We start from the raw sequence: 17,874 nt of genomic DNA, 5'->3' as shown, positions 1-17,874 counted from the left end.
CTCCACTACTTACTTGGAAGTGGGATGGGGGCAGAGGGAGGACCACATCAAATACTCTTTACAAGACAGAACAAAACAGGTCTTAGAATTGTTTCTGGCTCCAGTGCCCCTGCGTCAGCTGCTGAAACTAAAGTGAGGCTCTGACTTCCAGGCTTACATTCATTTTCCTCATGCTGCTTAATTTTAGTAGCATAGTTTCCACATACTCTAATTTCTTGTTTTCGGTGTTGTATGACATGTCTTGTAAATAGTGTGAGGTTGGTTTAACTGTGCAACATTAAAGTTATATCCCCCAAAGGTCTATAATCAAAAGACCCATTACTTACAGATAAGGAATAGTTCTGACCTCCAGGAACTACTGCGAATTATAGAGAAATCCAACAAGGACCTCTTACTCACTTGAGACTAATCTTAAACAGGAGGGCCTTGCTAAATTATACAAAGTTGTCCTTTCAAAATTAAGCAAACACTTTGTACTCTGGACCCTAAGTCTTCCATGACTCCCTCTGTTTAGAAAAAAATAGTCTTCTAGTGCATGCCCAGCTCTCTGTCCCACAGCCTTTTGGCCTGGTCCGAGACTATGTGGCCCACAGCCACAAAGTCCTACCAAGGAAAAGGTCTGGTGAATACCACTGAAGGGCAGGGGCTGTCCTGCTTCCGTGTTCAGAACAGATCCTTATAGGATGCCAAGACATCATCTCCCTCCCCTGATACAGCACCGCCTCACGCTGAGCAAGGTAAACGTCTCCACTCCCAGTTGCCCTGATGGAGGCTGAGCCCACTTTGCCTGTACCCGCACACGTCCTGCCATCCAGCACTGGCCAACTAAAATAGAAGTTATGTTCATCAAGGAGACAAGATCCACTTTCTTTACAAAAGAGTTACAAACTCCATGTGTCTTTCCGTGGTGTAGGACTAAGCTTTCTGAGACGGACCAATGATTGTTAAAATGATATTCAAAGCTGGAGGTTTTGGGGAGAGGTGATAAACAGGGGTCTGCAGCAGTGGGAAACTGGTAGGACCCATTGGCCTACCCCAGCAGGAGGCTGTAGGAGAAAACACTGCCATTGCCTCTTGGAGAGAACCAAATTCCTGTTACAGTGAGAAGGGACTGGGGACATAGGAAATTTTGCTGCTGACAGATTCTGAAATTCCAGGGGACAGAGAACTTGAAGAGGAATGGAACAGACAACTTGGACTTTGATAAGTAAAGGGTTTCCTACAAGTTTGGCTTCTTACAGTGACTAATCTAAACAACTGACGAGATTGGACTGTTCAAGGATAGTCCTGTTGATCAGGCTGAGGGAATGGAGTCAGAGGGATTACTGTCGAGGCTCCTCCTTGACCCCTGCTGATGGAGGCAAGGAAGTCCAAGGATGAGCGGTCTGACTCGAGTTTTTACAACCCTCTTGGTCCCTGATGAAGGAGAAGGTCACATACAAATCCATACAACAGAGGGATGTCACATACCTTCTACAATCGTTGTTATTCTAGATGTAATTGTATAGCAACCAATAAAAAGATGAAGGAGTTGCTATGATAATGGAACTGATACTGAAATGAGATTTTTTTTTTTTTTTTGAAGAGACACAGAGAGATAGACAGACACAGATATCCTATCCACCGGTTCATTCCTCCAAATGTCATCAAGAGCTGGGGCTGAGCCAGGCCAAAGCCAGGAGCCAGAACCTCAATCTGGGTCTCCCACATGGGTGACAGGGACACAGTTACTTGATCTATCATCCGCTGCCTTCCAGGATATGCATTAGCAGGAAGGTAGAATCTGGAACAGAGCTGGAGACTGAACCCAGGCACTCAAATATGGGACGTGGGTCATCCAACCAGTGTCTTAACTGCTGTGCCAAATTCCTGCCCCTGAAACAGAATTCTTTAAGTCTTTGACAGCCTTATTTGGGGAAGCTTTTGGAAGATTTAGGGATATCTCATGACTTTGGGAAAACTGAAATAGGAATATCTGATTTGATGCCCTTTGAAACTTTTCCAAAACAAGGTAGAGTTCACTTTGGGAAAGTTATCATATCTCCCTGAGGTTCTTTTCTTTTTTTTTTTAAGATTTATTTTATTTATGTGAAAGGCAGACACACACACACACACACATACCCAGAGCGAGAGAGAGTAAGAGAGAGTCTTCCATCTGTTGGTTCACTCCCAGAATAGCTACAGTAGCCAGGGCTGGGTTAGCCCAAAGCCAGGAGCCAGAAACTCTATCCAGATTTCCCATGTGGGTGCAGGGGCCTAAGTACTCGAGCCATCTTCTGCTGCTTTCCCTGGTGCATCAGCAGGGAACTGGATGGGAAGTGGAGCGTCTGGAACTCTAACTGACTCTCTGATATGGGGTGTTGGCATCAAAGGCAGCGACTTAACCCACTGAGCCACAACACCAGCCCCAAGATTCAGTTTTCTTATTTGTCAAGTGGTGAAAATAAAACCCATCTCCCAGGGCTGAGGATTAAGTGAGACAAATGCATGAACAGCCCTAACCACAAAGTTCATTCCCAATAAATGTTTTGGTGTTTTCTTTTTCCATTCATTCTAACAAATCCAGGAGTCAGGTGTTACCTCTTTTTAAAGACAGGAATAGGTTTCCAGTGGGATTCAGTGACTCACGTAAGACCCTTCTTTCAAGAAGAGGATGAGCGGCGATTGTGAACTCTGCTTGGCTGATGCCCAAGGTCAGTCTGAGCTCTTTGCACTCAAGTCACTGACTGGCTGACTTGTTTTTCTGCTGCAGTAATATGAGAACTTATTTCCCCCAAGCCAGTTGAGAAACATACTGCCTCTCTCAATGCCAAAAGTAGTAAAATAGGTATACCTGGCAAAGGCCCACGTGTGAATCACTGTCGGACAAGAGCCATCTGCAATAGTTGATGATGAGGGTTAAGAATAAACAAACTACGAAGAGAACATTCAGCACTTAAAATCCCATAAGAGCCTGAAGTTCCCTTTGATACTGGATAGGTCCCTCTACGTTCCTAGGGCCAAACCTGGCTCACCTTTCATTGGTTTCCTGTCTATGTATTAAAAATCCAAACTTAATGAAAACCAATGAGGCAGTGGCCGATGTTGACGACGTGCTGAGCTGCCTACGGACAAGGGTCCTGGCCCAGCCTACACTACCAAGCAGTCAGTGGCCTTGGACAGGTTCATAACTTCTCTGGTCATTATCTAGTGATCAAGAGCACAGACTACAGAATGGGAAAGCCCCTGGATCGACTGCAGTTCTTTTCCTCCCTGCTGTGTGATCCTGGGCAGGTGACTCTGAATCCCAGTTTCTCTGTCTCACCATGTGGTTCCTAGTGCCTGACTCCTGGAACAAGAACCAGGAGTGCTGTACTCCTGCAGGGAGGTGGCACAGAGCTGGTGCTAAGAAAACATCTGTTATGACCTGTCCCTGAAAAGGAGACAATAATATCTGTGCTCACTTGTGCCCTCAATTATTTGTGATGATTATTCTGTGCAAAACAGCACTTTGTAAACTGTAAAAGATCATATGGGAATAAGGGATTATTAAGATGGTAACCCAGGAGAGAGATGAAGGTACTACCTGTGCCACTTGAAATGACACAGATGATTACTCTTGAAGTTTTTTTTGAAAATGATAACCAAATCCTAAAGGTCTTGAATAGATGAGGAAAAACAAATTGTTCTTCAGGTTCTCAGAACTCCAAGTTCCTTTTTCCATCATATAATTGGAACCCCTAAGGATCCATTTAATTCATAGTAAGAAGACCAAATAAGAGCGACAAAGTTGAAATAAAGGGAAGGCTGGTTTCACAGATTGCCCACAAAACTGGGAAACTTACTACAGCACAATGCAATAAAGAGGATTACAAATTGAGTCCTGGGGGAAGGACACTGCTATATTTATTGCATGTGGATGTCAGAGGCCAGAATGTGGCCTCTCCCATTCTGTGAAGTGCCATGTGCATAAATTTGTAGACTGTTATTCTCTTTAACTCAAAACACTGCCGGACAAACAGCTGGAGCAAAGCCACCCCCAGAACACAACGTGCCACAGCCCTCAGAACACTGACTGTACGCCCTTACACTACTGCCTTGCTCAACTAGGAGTTTTTGTTGTTTACCAATGTGTATCTTAACTGATCTCAAGAGAATCCTAGGGAGGAAGACCTCAGAAGACATCTGGACACACACACACACACACACCCCTCTATTTTTCCAAAGCCAGAAGTCTTTTTCACACGATTCTCTTTATAGAGGCCAAACACTTCAGACACAACAGTGCCCCTTGGCTTGGCTGCCCCCACAGAGCTACAGCTGACAAGTGCCCTAAGGTTTCTGCGAGGTACTTCCTGTTAACATTCTGACCTTTTCAGGGGCCTATTTCAAGGATTCCAAGGATTTTTGTGCAAATAGGAAATTAGATCTCTTCTCTCTGACTCAGAGTAGAGAAGTCAGACAGAGCCCTGACTTAAGGATACATGGACTCTCCTCCGCCTCCAACAAGAACTGGCCTGCCCTGCAGGTGCCTAGCTGCCATGCTGGACTCCAAGAGTGTTTAACTGAGAAAGGGAATGAAAAAAAAATAATCAAGCCCCCTTCTCTACTATGGTTTTACTAGAATAAAGCTGACATCTTTGCTCTCCACATCAATCTGATGATGCTTGAATCTACTTCTCAATAGGGAATGGGGAGAAAGTGACTTTGGTACTTTTAAACATAAATAGACTATTCTTCCTACTTCATATGACTCTGTTACTATTTGAAGGTGATCTTTGTAGTCTTCGATTTTCTGTTTTCCAGACCAACTTCTTGAGTTCACCCTAGGATAGAAACCCAGATCTCTTATTCTCCTGATTGTAATAGTTAAGGACCCCTTAACAACTGACCTCATCTAATCCTCTGGGCAGCGTATTAGAGAAGAACTATTGCCATTCCTCACCCATAGCCCTACCTTCTAATAATGAACCCTCAGATTCATACTAGTCACCTTTTAAAAAAATTATTTATTTATTTGAAAAGCAGAAATGGGGGGGGGGGGGAGAGAATCTTGCATCTACTGGTTCATTCCCCAGATGGCCACAACAGCCAACACTGGGCCAGGCCAGAGCCAGGAGCTTCCTCTGGGTTGCCCACATGGGTGACAGGGGCCCATGCACTGGGGCCATCCTCCAGTGCTTTACAAGGCACATTAGCAGGGCACTGGATAGAAGTGGAGCAGCCTGGACTGGAACTGGTGCCCATAGGGGATGCTGGTGTCCCAGGCAGCAGCCACAACACTGCCCAGGTGTGTGTGTGTGTGTGTGTGTGTGTGTGTATCAAGTGCATGGCACTATTAAATCATACTGAGAGTCCTACCAACTAACATCCCTAAATTTTGTTCTCATTGCTCGCTATTAAGCTAAACTCCCACTTTCCTTTTCCTTTTAGGACTTAACTTTGTTAACCTGATTCTGGGGCTATGTATTTACTTACTAAGTCTAGTAGCATAACACAGTGGTTAGCAGCATGGGTTTTGGTGTTGACAACTGGTTATTCCATCTGTGCCTCTTATCAGCTGTGGGACTAGAGTAAGTGGCTCAATATCTCTGTACTCCCATGTCTACCTGTAGAATGCAGTATTAATCATATACAACTCAGAATACCACTGTGAGGATTAATGAGGGAATCCACATAACACAGAGAACATCCTGCCTGGCACACTGTAAGTGCGCACATCTATGGTTGTTATTAGCAAATCCACCAATATACACAGATCTTTTTAAAATGCTGTCCCACTTCTTAGTGTGTTAGCCTCTCTCCCAACTTTGAGCCAACCATATGCTTCAAAAGTACATCTTTTGTTCTTCCATTAAATTTTTTAAATGAGACTATTGGTCAGAACTACATCAGCCAGCAGGTCCTGAGGTTCACCATGATGACCTCCTTCTAGATGGACATCAATCCATCAGTCAGCTCAAAAACCACCAGGGGACATTTGTTCAAACAACTCCGAACCTCCTTAATCAACCCCAATAAAACAACAAGAATATCATAAAAATCTCTGCCAACTCCTCTCAGAAGTAAATATCAACACTTCTCAAAATCAATTCACATAACCAACTAGATGAACTGTGAAAGAATGAAAAGACATTAGAAACAGGAATGCTTTGTTTTGAATGAACAAAAATTCACAAATATTAGTGGGCTCCTAATAATCATATTTTTCTCACAAGCAATCATTTAATGATATATTCTGAAATTTGGCTAAAGATCAATACTGTTTAATTCTAATTCTAAAATATGCCATCTTTCTCCTTATTCCATTTTTCAAAATTAAGATGGCATCTGGGGCTGGCACTGTAGCGTAGTGGTGCTAGCATCCCATATGGGTGCTGGTTCAATTCCCAGCTCTTCCACTTCCTATCCAGCTCTCTGCTATGGCCTGGGGAAGCAGTAGAAGATGGCCCAAGTCCTTGGGCCTCGACACTGTGTGAGAGCACCGGAAGAAGCTCCTGGCTCCTGGCTTTGGACCAGCCCAGCACTGGTCGTTGCAGCCATTTGAGAAGTGAACCAAAGGATGGAAGACTTTTCTCTCTCTGTAACTCTGCCTTTTGAATAAATAAATAAATCTTTATCTGCCCTTTTCAATATTTTAGTAATGTGTCTTATTGCTCTAATTTCTCATAAATAATGTGATGTGATCATCACCTGTGCTGTGGTTCCAACTGAAAGGCCCTAGTAGAGAGATGGCATTTAGCCTAGCAGTTAAGACACAAGTGGCCCATTCAACACCTGGATCTGCTCCCAACATTCTGCTTATCCAGACTTTGGGAGGCAGTGGTGATGGCTCAAGTAACTGGGTTCCTGCAACCATGTGAGATAACTGGACTGAATTCCTCATTTCTGGCTTCCACCCCAGCCAGTGGCCATCACGGGCATTTGAGGATTTGATAAACCCCAGAAGTTAGTGAGTTCTAGGCCAGACCAATTTGCTGACTACCCGAAGGACACAGAAGATGGCATTTATCTTGCTGCTACTGTTGCTGATGACAGTAATAGTAGGTGTACAAAAGGCTCTGAGCCAAGCATTTCACATGAACTATCTAAAACCTTCAAAACAAACCTTTGTGGTTGGTGTTATGATAATCTTTTTACAGAGGGAAGGGGGTATAGGGCCTACAGTTTGCAAAGGGCCAATTCAAAGCAAGGTCAATCAGATTCTAGAGCTTAAACTTGAAATCAAATGATTAGTCCCTCCCCTTTTTACTAAGTGGTACCATGTGGCACTATGAACTATCCAGCTGGGGTCTAGTCCCAGTCCTGCAGCACAGAAACTCAGTACTGTCACTATCCCAGAGCTGACTAGACTGAGGCACGGTACCTCGCCTGAACAAAGTTCACACTTAGCTACTGTAGTAAAGCAGAATGCCAATTTGTTGATGGATAGCAGTCACACATCTATAACACAGACCAGACACTCCTAACATCTTGAGCAGAGCATTTTCCCTTTTAGACATTTGTACCTATAGATGCAAACTGTAAACACAAGGTGTCACGCTGAGAGGAGTTTGCCATAGGTTTTGAATATGAAATTGAATTTTCAACAGAGGGTTCTTGCCTGTGGCACTGGAACTTTGCATGCTGCTAACATTCTCACTTCTATGGACGGTCACTGATGGCAGAGGACAATCAGAATTTATCTCTGGGTTCTTCTCATGGGGACCAACCCCTTTCTGACAGATCAGCATTACTTACGTTGCTGCCAGTCTTCAGCCTAGAGGGAATCACTTTCTTTAGGTGATTTTCCCATATCTGCTCTGATACATTCTGATACATTCTCTAGTGGTTTTATATATGTATTAATTTTTCTCAAAATTCTTGAGTAAATTCTACATCTAGTATATACTGTAGAATATAATAAACTCTAGCCTAAGGCCCATGCCTTAAACTTACTCAAGACAGCTAGAAGCTCTCCCATTATGTTTTAATTTTTAAACCTCCTAATGGGGGCTGACATTGTGGCATAGAGGGTAAAGATGCCACCTGTGACGCCGGTATCCCATATGGGCACTGGTTCAAATGCTGGCTGCTCCACTTCCAAACCAGCTTCTTGCTAATGCACCTGGGAAAGCAGCAGAAGATGGTCTAAGTCCTTGGGCCCCTGATACCCATGTGGGAGACCCAGAAGAGCTCCTGGCTCATAGCTTCAGTCTGGCCCAGTTCCAGCCATTGCAGGCATTTGGAGTGTGAATGAGTGAATGAAAGACCTCTCTCTCTGTGTAACTTTGCCTTTCAAAGAAAGAAAAGGAAAGGAAAGGAAAGGAAAGGAAAGGAAAGGAAAGGAAAGGAAAGGAAAGGAAAGGAAAGGAAAGGAAAGGAAAGGAAAGGAAGAAAATTTTTTAAAAATGTGTCAATGGTATGTGAACCATTATTCAGTTGGTAATAAAAATACTGTAACAATAAAAATAGTACATAAACAAGATTCATTATGATCTTTTCATGACTCTATCTTTTCTAAATATTGGTTTCAATGGGGAAGGGAGTGGAGGGAGGCCCTTGTGATCTGAGAGTTCTCTGCACATAGTGAGTCAGGTCCTTGACCCTGAAGTAGCCCTATACCCTAGCAAATTAGGGAAAGTGGGTATGGGCAGGGAGGGGAGGGAGGAAAAGGTCACAGAGAGTGTTCTGAGCTAGGCCACTGTTGATTTTACATGTTCCTGCGCAGGAGACGCAGTGAGCACGCTGACCACAGTGCATCACTCAGAGAAACAGACTACAGGAAGACAATGCAAATGCTTCACTGTGGAAACACCACTGAATCTACACGAGGCTCGGGAACGTGAAAGTGAAAGTGACTAGAAATGAAGTGAAACTGTTTTGTTGGTAAAGAATGGAAGGTGGAAATGAAATGAAGACTTTAAATAGAGCACACTCACTACCTTTCGTTTTACTCGGTGACTCAAACTGGGAGTTTGGGTAACATGGACAGAGCTGTTTGGTAAAGTGACCCACCCACTCTTCCTGGAGGACTTTATCATGAACATCTGGGGAATGACTCACTCGGTAACACTGTGATACCGATCACAGCACATTTCCTTGCTTTTACAAGTGCCTGGAGACTTCAAAGCACTTTCCCAAGTATTTTCTCTTTTAATCCACGCACAAACTCAGGGAGGTAGGGACTCGTGGCTGCTTCCCTACAGGTTAAGGACTCTGTTTGAAACTCAGTGTTTTTTCCAGGAAATCTCAGCAGTGGCAGCTGCTACTGCAGCCCAAAGTAGGAACTGCAACAATAAAGGTCATACAGAAATAGCACAATAGCAACTAAGACGCGCAATGATCATTTTGCTTCTCTTAGCCAAGGCCTAGTTGTGTTTACACATAGAAAGCTGGTTATGACCCCCAACATCTCTAAAACAAAACCTATGTGCACAAGAACATTAATAAGGCAGTCCTAACCGTCTGACCCTTGGGTATTCAAATACTCAACACAAGTACTGACCCCCTGTGCTGGGTTCAGGGATATGTATGAAAACAGTGACTCTATCCAACAGACCCTAACTATCTGGTCCCGACTCTTCTAACTCGGGAACTATTCTAAAGCTATTCCTAGACTATACTTCACTCAGATTAATTTAGCCTGAGGAAAATAGCAATACCAGATAAGGAAAAAGATCATGTGGCCCACTCCCTGGAGGGATATCGCAGGCCCACAGACAAGGAACTCCTTTCAATGTCCATTTTAAAAGATTACCAGGAGGAAGTAAAACAAGGTTAAATCAAAGAAGTATCAAAGTCCCCAGTGTGATTCCTTTCTCTGATGCCTAAGCATAGCCTCTTCCAACATAACGGTAGTTAAGACATGTGTATCCAAAGGGCAGCAGATCCATAAGGGTACAGAATATTTTAAAATCACTTCTCAAAAGTAGATGCACAGGAGACCTTTATTTCCATTTTTCAGACTGAAATATCTTCCCTTCTCCTCATTTCAGCTTTTATTAGATGCTAAAGAAAAATTAAGGAAACAGGCAACAACAACAAAAAAAGCTTTTTTAATCTCATTTTTTAAAAAAAGTCACCTTCTCGAGGCTGGCGCCGAGGCTCAATAGGCTAATCCTCCACCTTGCGGCACCGGCACCCCGGGGTCTAGTCCCGGTCGGGGCGCCGGATTCTGTCCCGGTTGCCCCTCTTCCAGGCCAGCTCTCTGCTGTGGCCCGGGAGTGCAGTGGAGGATGGCCCAAGTACTTGGGCCCTGCACCCCATGGGAGACCAGGAGAAGCACCTGGCTCCTGCCTTCGGATCAGCGCGGTGCGCCGGCCGCAGCGCACCGGCCGTGATGGCCATTGGAGGGTGAACCAACGGTAAAGGAAGACCTTTCTCTCTCTCTCACTGTCCACTCTGCCTGTCAAAAAAAAAAAAAAAAAAAAAAGTCACCTTCTCGAATGAGGAATAACTCTGCCTGAGATGGGATCGACAAAGCTGTGAAAACAGAACGTGCCAGGAGCCAGAGGTGTAACCCGACAGAGGTCAAAGCAGTGGTTGCTGTGCTGTCACTGGCTGGACCGAGGAAGGACAGACGGCCTGGTTAGCCCCGCGGGGTCCAGCACAGCGCCTGGCTCACACGCAGTTCTATGAACAACTGCTGAGTGCGATCAGGTGCAATGGAAACGGGCTTCTACATGTCTCAGAGCACTGGACGCCGAAGTACTGGAGTGGAGCAGTTCTGCACTGGAAGAACAGAGCAGACCACACTGTTTTGAATCTCACGTCTTCGAGTCCTGTAACGTGAAGGATCACAAAGTCCTCCTGGCTCATCAGGGTCCTGAAACCGAGTCATCATCAGGAAAGAGGAGAGAGCTTCTGCAAAGTGCTACCACCTAGAAGACATTGGAAACTTCTCAGCAGACAGGACTCGCCTCCAGAACCTCCACAGGTTCCAGCAGATTCGCTGAGGGATTTGCTTGCCAGTTGCCCACGCAGTCTGCTTGGGGCTGCCGGCCTGTTAAACCGTTGCTGGGCACAGTGCAACTGTCAGAGTCCAGCTGGTCATGGTACAGATTCGGTACCCAACATCTGGACTAGTGCCTACAACCCTAAAGAGGTTTTGCCCTTGAATAGAGATGCTACAATGTATGGGACAGCTGCAGACCCGGGTGGAGGGCCAGGTGGCCCGAGTTCAAGCTCAGCCATGGTGGGGCAGCAGATACATAATCTCACCTCTCTGAGCCTTCAGTGCAGGGGTGGGGAAGCTTCGTTCTGTCCAGGGCCATTTGGGTGTTCATAACATCACTCACAGGCCAATCAACATTGTCAACTTAAAAATTAGCCTGCTATAGAGTTAATGAATTTGGAGTTCCACCTGCGGTTGCCTGGGCAGTGCCAGGCTAACTGCCTGCTTTATGCTTTCCTTAGGAAAGTCACGGGCTTGAAGACGATAACCCCAAGGACAGCTTCTAACATGTGTCAGCAACCACGACACGGGGAAGCTTACATACTGCACAGGAGACAGGCTGATGCATCCACGGGTCACAGAGACATGGATCCTGTTAGCACAAGCTCAGCCCTTTCTGTGGCGGAAAGGAAGGAGAAGAATATTTTGGCTTTCCAAGTGGGCAAAGGTTTGGTTTGGGTTTCTCTCTAAAAAGACAGCATGTCTCAGCAGTGGGAATGGTGCCAGCAGCCACAGGCGGGGTCAGCACTGAGGCCCAGCGGGCACAACACAAATTTCTTAATTACCATGACTATAACCTTTACCACACCTTGTTTTTCTTGGGGGTTCTCCTGGCCAGGTAATCTGGGTTAGATCCAACCCGATTTATAAAAATGGAGGCTTTTCCCACTGTAGGTAAGATTACATGCTATTTTAAGAAACCTCTTGGGGGATGAGGAAATATGTTGTTTTTCTTTTAAATATTATACTGTATATCGATTCCAAATGCTGAGCTTTTAAAGAAAAACATGAGTCCCCTAAAAATAGCCTGTCTACAATGCCTCTTAGATTTGGGCACTTTATACAGAGAGCATAACTAGCTTAGCATGCAATTAGGAATAAAATAATATTTGGTGAACATATCTAAAAGGGCAAAAAAAAAAAAAAAAAAAACTAAATGGAAATGTCCCCCAAACACTGAATATTAATTAATGGGAACTGGGTTGTTCAAGTTACAGCCTCCTAAAAAATTTCAAGTGAGTTTCTAGATCCAGATTTAAAAACCTTTTGGTAACCAAATAGCAAATCCAAAGGCCCAGTCTCCATCATGAATTTCCTTTGACCACACAGCAATATTTGATAAATTCTCTCCAATCTTGATGGCCATGACTGCCTTGTACTACTTTGTCTTTGCATTCTATATCTCTTCTCCTAGGCTGTTTTTATTTATCTCCTTCTTCTTCTACCATAACTTCTTAATGTCTAAAGACTCAGTGCCACCCTCTACTCCTTTCTCTTTCGGGATTGCACCTGCTCCTTCTGAGCTCCCACTACTACCACCCTATTCCAGACTCCGTCAGTTTGCAATAAACTGCTGCTGCCATCTGCAGATTTGTCACTCCTAAATCAAGTACTTTCTATCCAAAACACTTTACATGTATTTGTCACATTCGTTTCCCAAAAATATTATTTTCATTCTGTCAATCATCTATTCAGATTTTGACAATGGAATCCATATTACATAAAATCCACTCATCAACCAGTGCCAGACTTCCTAGAACTTTAACATTTTAATTGTAAAATTATGTATTTTCATAAGGAAAAACAATTTAAAGACCACAGAAACTAAAGAAGGAAATCAAAATAACTCATAGGCTCAGAAGTATATTTAATCACTACTCACAATTTGTGCATCTCTTGTGTTTTTTTTCCCCTTGCCATAGATATAAATAGATTTCACAAAATGAGCACTATGTTGTAGACTTTTTTCTCATCCTGTTTTCTTAAAAAATTCATTTATTTATTTGAAAGGCAAAACAACAGAGAAAGGGAGAGACAGAGAGAGAGAGGGAGAGAAATCTTCCACCTGCTGGTTCACTCCACACATGGCCACAACAGCCTGGCTGGGTCAAGTTAAAGCCAGGAGCCAGGAGCTCCACCTGGGTTTCCCAGGTGTGTGGCAGGGGCTCAAGTACTTTGGCCACCTTCTGCTGTCTTCCCACGTGCATTTAGCAGGGAGCTGGATCAGAGGCAGAGCAGCTGGGACTCAAACCAGTGCTCCAATATGGGATGCTTAACCTTTTCACTTCTCGCCATACCATGAATGTTTCCTCAATTGAGTATTTTTATATAACTTTTTTTTTTACATTTTAAATTAATATTATCTGTGGGGTACTATAATATAATTCAACATGCATACAACTTGAAATGATCCATTCAGGGTAATTGCATTTCTATCTCCTCATATATACTCATTTTCATGGGCTGGGACCCTTTAGTATCTCCTTTAGTTATTTTTGAAAGCTAGAATTAATGGATATAGGACAGAGTCACCTTACTGTGCTATATGACATTAGAGCAACCACGCTCTGTGCTTTGACATCCCATAAGAAGCTTTTCACTAACCTCTACTCCCAACCCTTCCAACTTCACCGAGCACTAATCTACTTCCTACCTCTGTAGGATCAATTTTTTAGCCTCCACAAATGAGTAAGATCATATAATATTTGTTTTTCTGTGCCTGATTCTCTCAACACAATCCTCCAGCTCTGTGTTGCTACAAATGACAGGATTCCATCCTTTTTTATGACTGAATAATGTTCTACTATAACATGTTTTTAAAAGGTATTCAGCAATACACTGTGTTCTTACTTAATCATTCCTCGTTTTTCTCAATTTTTCATTTTTATAAATAGCCCAAATGAAATATTTGTATGTGTGTATTTGTGCTCATCTCTTAATAATGTCCATAGGACAAATGGCTTTTTAAAGAATTAAAGTGAATCACATCCTCCTCTACTTAATATATACAAAATACACCATTATCTTTTTTAGTCCCATGCTTTTAGCTGCTTTTGCATGTTGCCTTCTTGTCTGCTCTATGCCAATCCAAATCAGAAGCAAGAAACATGTTATAGACATCTTTGAATTCCTAAAAAAGGGTCCTTGGATAGCTAACATCCTATATATTCTTTCAGGCCTTTTTCAAGCCCTCTTCTTCCACAGAGCCTTTCCATAGGCCTCCATTATCACTTCTTCCTGCTTATCACTGATATAAAAAGGACTGATATATTTTCTCTCATTGACAAGCAGGTGACAAGTACCTATGTCTCCAATTTCCAATTTGGAGGTAGGGGAAACAGGCATGAAAAGATGGCTTAGGGTTGGGTGTTGCACAGCCTGGGACATCCAAATCCCATCTCAGAGTGCCTGGGATGGAGTCCAGCCTTGACCTCTGATCCAGCTTCCTGCTGGAGCACCTGGGAGGCAGCAAATTACTGGCTGACCCCATGCTTTCTTGCCACTCATGTGAGAGACCTGGATGAGCTCCCTGGCTCCTGGCTGTAGCCCGGCCCCAGCCCAGCTGCTGCAAGCATTTGGGCTGTGAATTGATGGATGGATGATTTCTCTCTCTCGCTCTTTCACTCCCCACTCCCCACTCCCCATCTTTCTGTCACTCTGACTTTCTAATAAATAAATCTTAAAAAAAAGGGGGGGAGGATGACCTACTTACCCATGGTCTGATTCTGAGTCTCTGAGTAAGTTCCAGAGCCTATGTCTGAAGATGAGACATACGAAGAGTATTCCTTGGGAAATTTCTCATGACATTGGACCTGTCATTCAGGCCCAAAATGTCCAAGGAAAGTACAAATTGACGGGACTAGCCTAATGTTAAATCAAATCATTTTAAAATTAATTATATGCATGAGTATTTCAGGGTAATGAATTTTCTTTTCATAAATATCATTAAGATTCAAAACCTGGGGCTGGCGCTGTGGTACAGCAGGTAAAGCCGCCATCTGCACTGCCGACACCCCATATGGGCCCTCTTTCAAGTTTGGGCAGCTCTGCTTCTGATCCAGCTCCTTGCTTATGACCTAGGAAAGCAGCAGAGGATGATCCAAGTGTTTGGGGTCCTGCACCCATTTGGGAGACGCAGAAAAAGCTCCTGGCTCCTGGCTTTAGCCTGACCCAACTCCAGCTGTTGCAGCCATTTGGGGAGTGAATCAATGGATAAAGACCTCTCTCTCTCTGCCTCTCTTTTCTTTGTAACTCTGACTTTCAAATAAATAAATAAATAAATCTTAAAAAAAAAAAAAGAATCTGTTCTTCTAGTTAATCATCTTTTTAAAGAAAAGATTCAAAACTTGTTTTTTTTTTCCATTACTTTCAGGTAACTGTATTTACCTAGAATTAGGCTAAAAAGGTAGCTAACAAGAGGCTTTATAAAATTTGCTTTAAATGGAAATAGGAGCAGGAGGAGGAAGAAGGGTGGGAATGTGGGCAGGAGGGAGTATCACTATGTTCCTGAACCTGTATGTATGAAATACAGTTAATTTGTATACCTCAAATAAAAATTTAAAAATATATATAAATAGGGGCCAGCGCTGTGGCGCAGCAGTTTAATGTCCTGCCCTGAAGCACCGGCATCCCATATGGGCGCTGGTTCTAGTCCCAGCTGCTCCTCTTCTGATCTAGCTCTCTGCTATGGCCTGGGAAAGCAGTGGAGGATGGCCCAAGTCCTTGGGGCCCTGCACCCACGTGGGAGACCTGGAAGAAGCTCCTGGCTCCTGGCTTCGGATTGGCACAGCTCCAGCCATTGCAGCTAATTGGGGAGTGAACCATCGGATGGAAGATCTCTCTCTCTCTCTCTGCCTCTCCTTTCTCTGTGTAACTCTGACTTTCAAATAAATAAATAAATCTTTACAAATATATATATAAATAAAAAATAAAATTTGCTTAATAGAGGCAAATAATTTACATTCATAAGATCAATAAATTATATGTGAATATGAAGCTTTATTTTTAATAAACTTTAAAAACATATTTATTAGAGATATACAGAGAGAGAAAAAAATGAACATAGAGACACAGATCTCCCATCCACTAGTTCACTCTCCAAATGTCCACAATGGCTGGTACTGAAGCCAGGAGCTAGGAACTCAATTCAGTTCTCCTGTGTCGGTGGCAAAAATCCAACTACTTGAGCCATCACTGCTGTTTCCCAGGACCCACAGCAGCAGGAAGCTGGAATCAGGAGCTGCAGATGGGGATCAAGCCCAGGTACTCTGATGTGGAACACAGGTATCCAAAATGCCAAGCTAAAGTAGGGGCTGGCGCTGTGGCATAGCGTACTCCATGCAGGCGCTGGTTTGAGTCCCAGCTGCTCCACTTCCAATCCAGCACCCTGCTAATGTGCCTGGGAAAGCAGCAGAGAATGGCTCAAGTGTTTGGGACCCTGCACCCACGTGTAAAACCCAGAAGAACTCCTGGCTTCCATCTGTCCAGCCCAGCTGTTGCAGCCATTTGGGATGTGAAACAATGGATGGAAGATTTCTCCACCTCTCCTCTCTGTAACTTTGACTTTCAAATAAATAAGAAAATAAATCTTTTTTAAAAGTATACTTTTTTTTTGATAGGTAGAGTTATAGACAGTGAGAGAGAGACAGAGAGAAAAGTCTTCCTTCCGTTGGTTCACTCCCCAAATGGCCACAATGGCTGGCGCTGCACCAATCCGAAGCCAGGAGCAAGGTGCTTCCTCCTGGTCTCCCATGCGGATGCAGGGACCCAAGCACTTGGGCCATCCTCCACTGCCTTCCCAGGCCACAGCAGAGAGCTAGAATGGGAGAGGAGCAACCGAGACTAGAATCCGGTGCCCATATGGGATGCCGGCACCTCAGACAGAGGATTGATTAACCAAGTGAGCCATGGCGCCGGCCCCTAAAGTATACTTTCTTAAAAAAATAATTTAAGAAGATATTTTCTCTTAAATAATTGCAATGTGAAACTTGCCAATATTATTTGTTTTGAAGAATCATGATGAGTTAGAATAGTAATTAAACTCCACTAAGCTAAGCATTCAACTATTTGGGGTCAGGGAGTGAAATCTTGGTCACTTCTGGGGGACCTAGCTGCTATCTTTACATATTTATAGAGAAAATTATTGTTTTATTTTACAGAGTGTATTAGTCAACTTTCTGTTCCTGTAATAAACTACTTAACAGAGGCTGCCTGTGAAAGGTTTATTATGGCTTATAGTTTTGGAGGTTCACAGTCCAAGATTGGGTGGATGTCAATTGTTCAACCATTTGATGAAGGCAACACAGCGTTTGGCAGAGGTAGGATCCCACAGCAAACCAGGAAGCAGGAGAACTGTCGTCCAGGGGCACACTCCCAATGACTTGAGGATCACCTACCTCTTAAATATATTGGATTAAATTTTTACCTCTCCCTCTTCACCCCCTGTACTAGTCACTCATGATTTGGGGATTTAACCATCTGCAGGAGTTCAGGAGTCATATTCTATTCAAATCACAGCACAGAGTTTTTTCAAGTAAAGCTTTATTTATGAATTAACAAAGCCATGGGCAGCACATCACCACTGAAGCTGTCTTTCAGGGTCCTGAAAAGTGGTGGTGGTGGCAGCGTGGTTTCTAAGGATGTTAAGTTAGAACACACTTGCATAATTTCGTTCCTCAGCATTTTTTAGTCTATTTGAGAATTTTCCATAGTAAAATTTTATGCTTTTTTTTTTTATAATTTTAAGACAGATTTTTAATGAGTAACACTTTAAATAAACACAGTGACATAGCATCATCCATTGCCTTCTCCAAAATGGACAAGTTCCATCTTCACAGAGGGAAGTGAGAAAGAAGTGGCTCATACTGCCACAGCAAACCCCAAATCCAAGCCACCGTTGGATCAGCCTGTGTGCTCAGGCTCCCCCACGCTGGACCCCGAGATTGGTTTCATGGACAACC

At 43.6% G+C, this 17,874-nt stretch overlaps 1 protein-coding gene and 1 long non-coding RNA gene across 17 annotated transcripts in view; one reads left to right on the top strand and one right to left on the bottom strand.

Moving 5' to 3' along the window:
- LOC103351641 (uncharacterized) overlaps positions 1-9,980 on the top strand; it is a 30,787-nt gene extending 20,807 nt beyond the window's left edge. Inside the window, exon 3 of the long non-coding RNA XR_007911782.2 lies at positions 8,690-9,980. This is a non-coding gene — a long non-coding RNA (uncharacterized lncRNA). The remainder of the gene's footprint in view (positions 1-8,689) is intronic.
- The window catches only part of RAD51B (RAD51 paralog B), a 682,004-nt gene that overhangs the window by 308,855 nt on the left and 355,275 nt on the right, over positions 1-17,874 (bottom strand). The window lies entirely within an intron of this gene.

Source organism: Oryctolagus cuniculus, chromosome 20 (genome assembly GCF_964237555.1).
Source record: "Oryctolagus cuniculus chromosome 20, mOryCun1.1, whole genome shotgun sequence".
Lineage (NCBI taxonomy): Eukaryota > Metazoa > Chordata > Mammalia > Lagomorpha > Leporidae > Oryctolagus > Oryctolagus cuniculus.
This window is presented reverse-complemented; position numbering and strand designations above follow the sequence as displayed.